At 46.5% G+C, this 6,627-nt stretch overlaps 1 long non-coding RNA gene across 1 annotated transcript; it reads left to right on the top strand.

Annotated features, from left to right (window-relative positions):
• Nucleotides 1-502: 502 nt before the first annotated feature.
• LOC147999717 (uncharacterized) lies at nucleotides 503-4,438 on the top strand. Its single transcript, XR_015642510.1, has 4 exons — nucleotides 503-765; nucleotides 1,145-1,287; nucleotides 3,594-3,796; nucleotides 3,915-4,438. It is a non-coding gene; the product is annotated as an uncharacterized LOC147999717 (long non-coding RNA).
• Nucleotides 4,439-6,627: the final 2,189 nt, after the last annotated feature.

Below are 6,627 nucleotides of genomic sequence, written 5' to 3' on the forward strand. Positions count from 1 at the left end.
GATGAGTAAGGTGGATCAGCAGAATCTTACAAAATGCAAAATGCAAAGGAAAACAAGAAAAAGAAAAAAAGCCCGAGAAAGGATAGAGTCTGGAGCTGCCCACTGGCTTGGAGAAGTCATTACACAATCCCTATGGCCTTTCACGTCCGAAGGCCAGGGTAATAGAAGCTACCTATTGAGAGGACTGTAGTGAGAGTGGAAATCAAGGAAATGATGAAACGTGTTCAGTGCCACAGAGCAAAGCACAGCAACTGCTGTTTGTGTGGTTCTAAAAGGAGAGGGATGAGAATCAGGGCTAGGAGAAGGCGCGTTCAGAGACAACACAAGAACTCCCAGGCCCTTGGAACATTCCAGAGGAGATGGGAAATGTCCCTTTGTGCCACCAGACTCTTGGAACATTCCAGAGGAGATGGGAAATGTCCCTTTGTGCCACCAGACTCTTGGAACATTCCAGAGGAGATGGGAAATGTCCCTTTGTGCCACCAGACTCTTGGAACATTCCAGAGGAGATGGGAAATGTCCCTTTGTGCCACCAGACTCTTGCGCTATCTTTTCATGCTTCCCTCTTTCCAGCTTAGTTCCTTCTAGCAAGAGGGCCACGCCCTGCTCTGTACTTTCCAGGTCACACCCTTGTGGGTCCTCATCTTGACGGGAACCTGCTCTGGATCAGAGAGTCTCCCTATCTCTACCCCCAGTACTCCATGACACCTGTGGAAATTGCCCTGTGCCTTCTGCCTCGATCTCTGTATGAATTTATAGGAAATGGTAGGTGCGGCCAAACCTTCCCTCCCTGCATGCCCTCCTCTCATCTCCCCAGGATCCCACTCCAGGACACATACAATGTAGATCGAAGCCTTTTTATTATTTATTATCTATCTATCTATCTATCTATCTATCTATCTATCTATCTATCTATCTATCTATTTTACATCCCAATCACTGCCCCCTCACAGGGTCCCTCTACCCATCTCCTGTCCCCTGTCCTCTTTTGACCCCAAAATTTTCCTGTCTAAAGGAAACGCAGGGACAGAGATGGAGCAGAGACTGAAGGATTGGCCAGCCAATAGCAGGCCCAACCTGAGACCCACCCCATGGGCAAGCACCAATCCCTGACACTATTAATGGTACTCTGTTATGTTTACAGACAGGAGCCTACTGTAACTGTTCTCTGAGAGGCTCTACCCTGCAGCTGACTGAAACCGAAGCAGAGACCCACAGCCAAACACTGGACAGATTCTATCTTCCTGAAAGCTTCCCTGCAGTTCATCTCTGCGTCTGACTCTTCTGGTAATTGTGCAGGTTGTTCACCCTACACCTCTCCTCGATTACTCCCTTCTCTCTCGGTGTTCTTCTTCCTGAGAATGACAAGTGTAGACACACACACACACACACACACACACACACACACACACACACACACAGAACCTATCTTACAGAAGATGTGAGTTTCACTGTTAGAGCATTTCTTCACAATATACAAGGTAGATATGAGTCTTTTCACACAGCAAATGACGAAAGCTAAGCCATCTGGTTAAGGGCAGGAATGGGGTCCGAAAGCAAGATGTAATTTGATTTGCACCTGAGTCATGAGGGCAGAAAGAGGGAAAACCATTTCTTCTTGCTAATCATTTCTGTGCTCTTATAATAACTCCTGTCTTATGTAATCAAATATGTCTTACTTGACCTTCAGCTGTGGCCCACTTGTCATTAGGAAGCTTTCTAACATCTGTGATCACATGGACAGAGCAGAACTAGTTGTTCTCAGGATGGCTTGGAGAAGTGTAGAGAGACAAAATACCTAGGCTATGCCCGGAGGAAGAAGGAGGAGTTACCTTCCTCTGGGGGTGAAGTGAGCCACAGAAGTTCTCCCAAGCAACCCTGATATGCAGCCAAGGTGGGAAGTTACTAGATGACAATCATTCTTTTTTTTTTTTAATTAACTTGAGTATTTCTTATTTACATTTCGAGTGTTATTCCCTTTCCCAGTTTTTGGGCCAACATCCCCCTAACCCCTCCCCCTCCCCTTCGTTATGGGTGTTCCCCTCCCCATCCTCCCCCCATTGCCACCCTCCCCCCAACAATCTAGTTCACTGGGGGTTCAGTCTTAGCAGGACCCAGGGCTTCCCCTTCCACTGGTGCTCTTACTAGGATATTCACTGCTACCTATGAGGTCAGAGTCCAGGGTCAGTCCATGTACAGTCTTTAGGTAGTGGCTTAGTTCCTGGAAGCTCTGGTTGGTTGGCATTGTTGTTCATATGGGGTCTCGAGCCCCTTCAAGCTCTTCCAGTTCTTTCTCTGATTCCTTCAATGGGGGTCCACTACTCAGTTCAGTGGTTTGCTGCTGGCATTCGCCTCTGTATTTGCTGTATTCTGGCTGTGTCTCTCAGGAGAGATCTACATCTGGGTCCTGTTAGCCTGCACTTCTTTGCTTCATCCATCTTGTCTAATTGGGTGGCTGTATATGTATGGGCCACATGTGGGGCAGGCTCTGAATGGGTGTTCCTTCAGCCTCTGTTTTAATCTTTGCCTCTCTATGATGACAATCATTCTTAATGCCACACTTAGCCCCATATTTCTTAAGTCTGGGCCACAAACCAAGCTCTGGACTCACCCTGAGTACCTTGAACCTGTCAAAGCTGTGTGATCATCTCCCGGTTTTGAATCCTAGGGTTAGATCAAGTTTACAAAGGTGGGTAAGATTCAAGATTCAACAAACAGCTCATGAGAAGCACCCAGAGCATATGAGCACAGGCGCTCACCCGCAAGCATGATGCAGGCTGACTAGGAAGTCTGTAGCCCCAGATAAGAGTGTTGGGGATGGAGTCAGCTGTGAGGTCGGATAATAGCATCTTCATCACCCCTAGCATTCTGGGTAATAGTTATGGTACGTCGCCAAACAAGATTGTTTCCAGCATCTCCATCCTCCTGAAAGTAAAACGTTTGGTAAAATCCACTATCAGTTTTAATTTTTAGATCAATCAGGCCATAGCAGTGTGTCTATGTGTTCCTAGTAGGAGTCCCTAACCAGAGGAGGTTCTTCTGTCTGCCACATGGCTCTCTGTGGAGTAGAAAGAGAAGAAGGGGGCAGCTACCCAGATAGCCAGGCCAGCTGAGTCTGGCCTGGGGATCAGCATTCTGACAGATGTCTCAAACAGATGGTGTGCCCCAGAAACATGGAATCCAGGGTAAAAATGCAAAGTATTTCTGTGCTAGGCTCCTGTCCAAATAGGATGACATGATGTCAGTCTGCTGAAAGTCAGGTTTATAGGAAAGGGTCTTTACCAGGGATGGGTAAAATGCCACTTGATCTCCCTCATCTCCCATTTCTGTTTTCTGACATCTGTCCATGCGCATACCATGCTTTCATGGAAGAATTTCTACTACGTTAAGAGGCACAGACTCTTGTGAAAACCAGGGCAACTACTTGAGTCATTTTATTTTCTCTTTGAGAATTTCTCACCTGCATATAATGTACTTTGATTACATATATACCCCCATTCCATGCTTCCAACTCCTCCTGGACTTCCATAATTCCCTCCCAATCCTAAATCCTCTTATTTATCTCATTTTATTTTTGTTTTTAACTTACTGAGTCCAACTGGTACCACCCACGTGAGCATGGACGCTGGACTATCCACTGGAGTATAGGCAACATACAAGAGGCCACATCCCTCAAGAAAGCTACCTGCCATCTCCTAGTAACCACCATCTGCCAAGAGCTCCTCAGCTAGGGGTGTTGCCTCATGCACCCCTCGTCCATTGGTGTTGGACTATTGGCTCACTTGATTTTGTGCAGGTAACCACAACCACTTTGAGTTCCGGACAGCAGTAACTCTGTTTTGTACAGAAAATAGTTTCCTGGCAGTGTGACCTAACCTCTGGCTATTACCCTCTCTCTGTCCCCTCTTCCATAGGTTTCCTGAAACTCGGAGGAGGGAGGCAGTGGTGAGATATACATCCTTACGGTTGAGTATTCCATGGTCACCCGTTTTCTGTCATCTGATTAAGTGAAAAGTACTTCAGACTTTGTGAGAGCATGTTTCAAACAACTAAAATATCGCGTATGATTTTAATTTGTCAGCTTGAGTGGTTTATGGCATGCTTGGGTGGCTGACTAAATGCTGTTATGTGCCTTCCTGGAAGATCTTAGCATTTGAATTGGTGAACAGAATCAAGCAAGCGGACCGTCCCATACAAGGGTCTTCCCAACCACCGAAGGCCTGGATACAATGGAAAAGCAAAGGAAGCCGAATTTGCCTTTTCTCAGCCCAACTCCTGTCACTAGAAGATTAACCCATCCTAAGTTGGATGTGGTGGCACATGCTTACACTCCCACCTCTCAGGAGGTTGAGGCAGGAGAGTTACTTTGAGTTCATGACCAGCTTGGACAACACAGCAAAATTCTCTATCAAATAAAACAATTAACATTTTGGCCTTGACATTTCTGGTTCTCAGGAGTGCAGACGAGAATCTCAGGCTTTTGGGTCAAGTCTCTAGGTTGGCAGTGACAATGGGATATTTCATGAGTCTCAAGGTTACAATATACACCTTCAAAACCAGATATGAATATTACCTTCTCTGGGGACAACCCCCAGTGTTTCTTCTTAATTCATATGGGAAATGAGAAAGACCATGAATTTAGAGGAAGTTATGAATAGCAGCCTTAGGTTTCTATGATGCCACCGTGGAGGAGGTAAAGAGTAGTCCTCTGAAGTAGCACAGACACTTCGCAGAGTGACTTATCCCTCAGCTGACACACGCTGCTGACTTCATGGTGTTGCGGAGGGGCCAAATGCACAATGCTATCAGTGACAATGTCCCACACAGTCAATGAGCAAGTGGCTATTTTCCACACTCTTCCCGCCACCACACTTTTTTTTAAAATGTCCCTCTGAGCTAATCTTCTTCCAGAACTCACATGCAATGCCCCCTCATTATCACACGTGACAAAGCAGATCGCAGCTGTCAGTGACAAGTAGGAGCTCCCATTACCCTTGTCCTAGGAGGCAGTGCCCCTGAGCTCTCCCGGGAATATCTGCTTTTCAGAAACGAGTCATGTAACTGTCAGGAATGAGCCAGGGAGACAGACATCCCAGAGGAAGTTTGGGGATGCCTATGCCTTGTTTCTCCTCTCCCAAAAATCCAGCAGCTTTTCAACAAACTCAAGGAAGGAGACTATCAGAAGGATTTTGGACCCTTCATGCAAGGCAGTGACTGTCTCACCTTATAGGGTGTCATGAGGAGAGCAGGATACTTGCCCAAGGCATAAGATTGAGAAGAGCATGTGAAGGCCAGGTCTATAGAAGATGCTTAGGGCACAGACACTCATCCCTCCTTCCACTTCACTGTACCATAGAACACTCTGATGGCCCCGCCATTGATTCCTTCCAGACCTCGGCCATCATTTAAAAAAAGAATCTGGGTTGGCCTCAGACAAAGGTTCCTATAAGAGGTTGAAAAGGATGTTAAAAGTCCCCCGGGGGGGAGGGGGCAGGTACAGAGAGACTGGTTAAAGGATCTGAGGCTTTTCATTCCTGAAGAGGAAAAAAGAAAGAAAAGCAAGGGGAACAAGACGGGAAAGGTGGAGGCATGGGAGGGAGACAGCTCTGTCTGCAAATCCTCCGAGCTCATCTAGGGCCAAAGTGTTGAAGAGAATTAATAGGAGCCTTGGGCTCAGAGAGACCCCAACTAATTATTAAAGCTGCTCAACTTGAAGGACTCAGCAAATTAATGCATTCTTAAAATTCTCTTTCTGCAAGGCTTTCACACAGAGCCACATGGGCCTGACCGAAACAGCTAAGCACAGACGACCTTCTCTAGAGCTTTGATCATTTTCTCCCTGGATACCGTAGTGCTTTCTTATAACATCTTCATTACATCTCTAGTGTAGTCCAAGGGTCTGGAGGTATGATCATCCTCTTGGAAGGAGGAAAAGACAAGGGGAGAAAGGAGACAAGCGTTAGTTACATTCCAGGCTTCATTCCTGAGACCCTGGCACTCCTAAGGAAAAGCCAGTGCGGAAAGCAGCTCATGAATCTGGGCTCGAAAGGAGGGCTAGCTTTCCCTTTATTATATATGTCTAGTAGGCTCACATCAGAACAGTAGGTTTATAACTGAAGATAATGCACCCCACTGAGATCTACCCCCACCACTCCTTGCGGCTTACTGCCCCATCCAGTAAACATTAACAAGTATTCTGGAGAACATTTTTTCTTTCTTGGTCAAAAGAGCACTGGTCCCAGGTCCCCTTGGTGTCTTTCCCTCTCCACCGCTGCAGAGAGTGCCTCGGCAACAGACAAGGCTTAATTTAAAAGGGGGTGGGGCGGGGTATGCTCACGCTTCGTGACTAGCTACCAAGTATTTCTGGCCAAGAATAAATTCCTCCAGGCACTAGGCTGGGGGGTGCATGTCACTCCTTCCAGCACCCAGAAGGCACAAGTAGGCGAATCTCTGCTTGAGGCCAGCCTGGTCTACATGATAACTTCTAGGCCAGTCAGTGCTACACAGCGAGACAGACATTGAGATGCTGTCTGAAAAAAAAATAAAGTAAACAAATAAAACAATAAATAAAATAACACAGAGCTTAGATTGTCGTATAGCCAAAAGTTTTCAAAAGATGTTGCTCTT

This window comes from Rattus norvegicus, chromosome 18 (genome assembly GCF_021556685.1).
Source record: "Rattus norvegicus strain SHRSP/BbbUtx chromosome 18, alternate assembly SHRSP_T2T, whole genome shotgun sequence".
NCBI classification, from domain to species: Eukaryota; Metazoa; Chordata; class Mammalia; order Rodentia; family Muridae; genus Rattus; species Rattus norvegicus.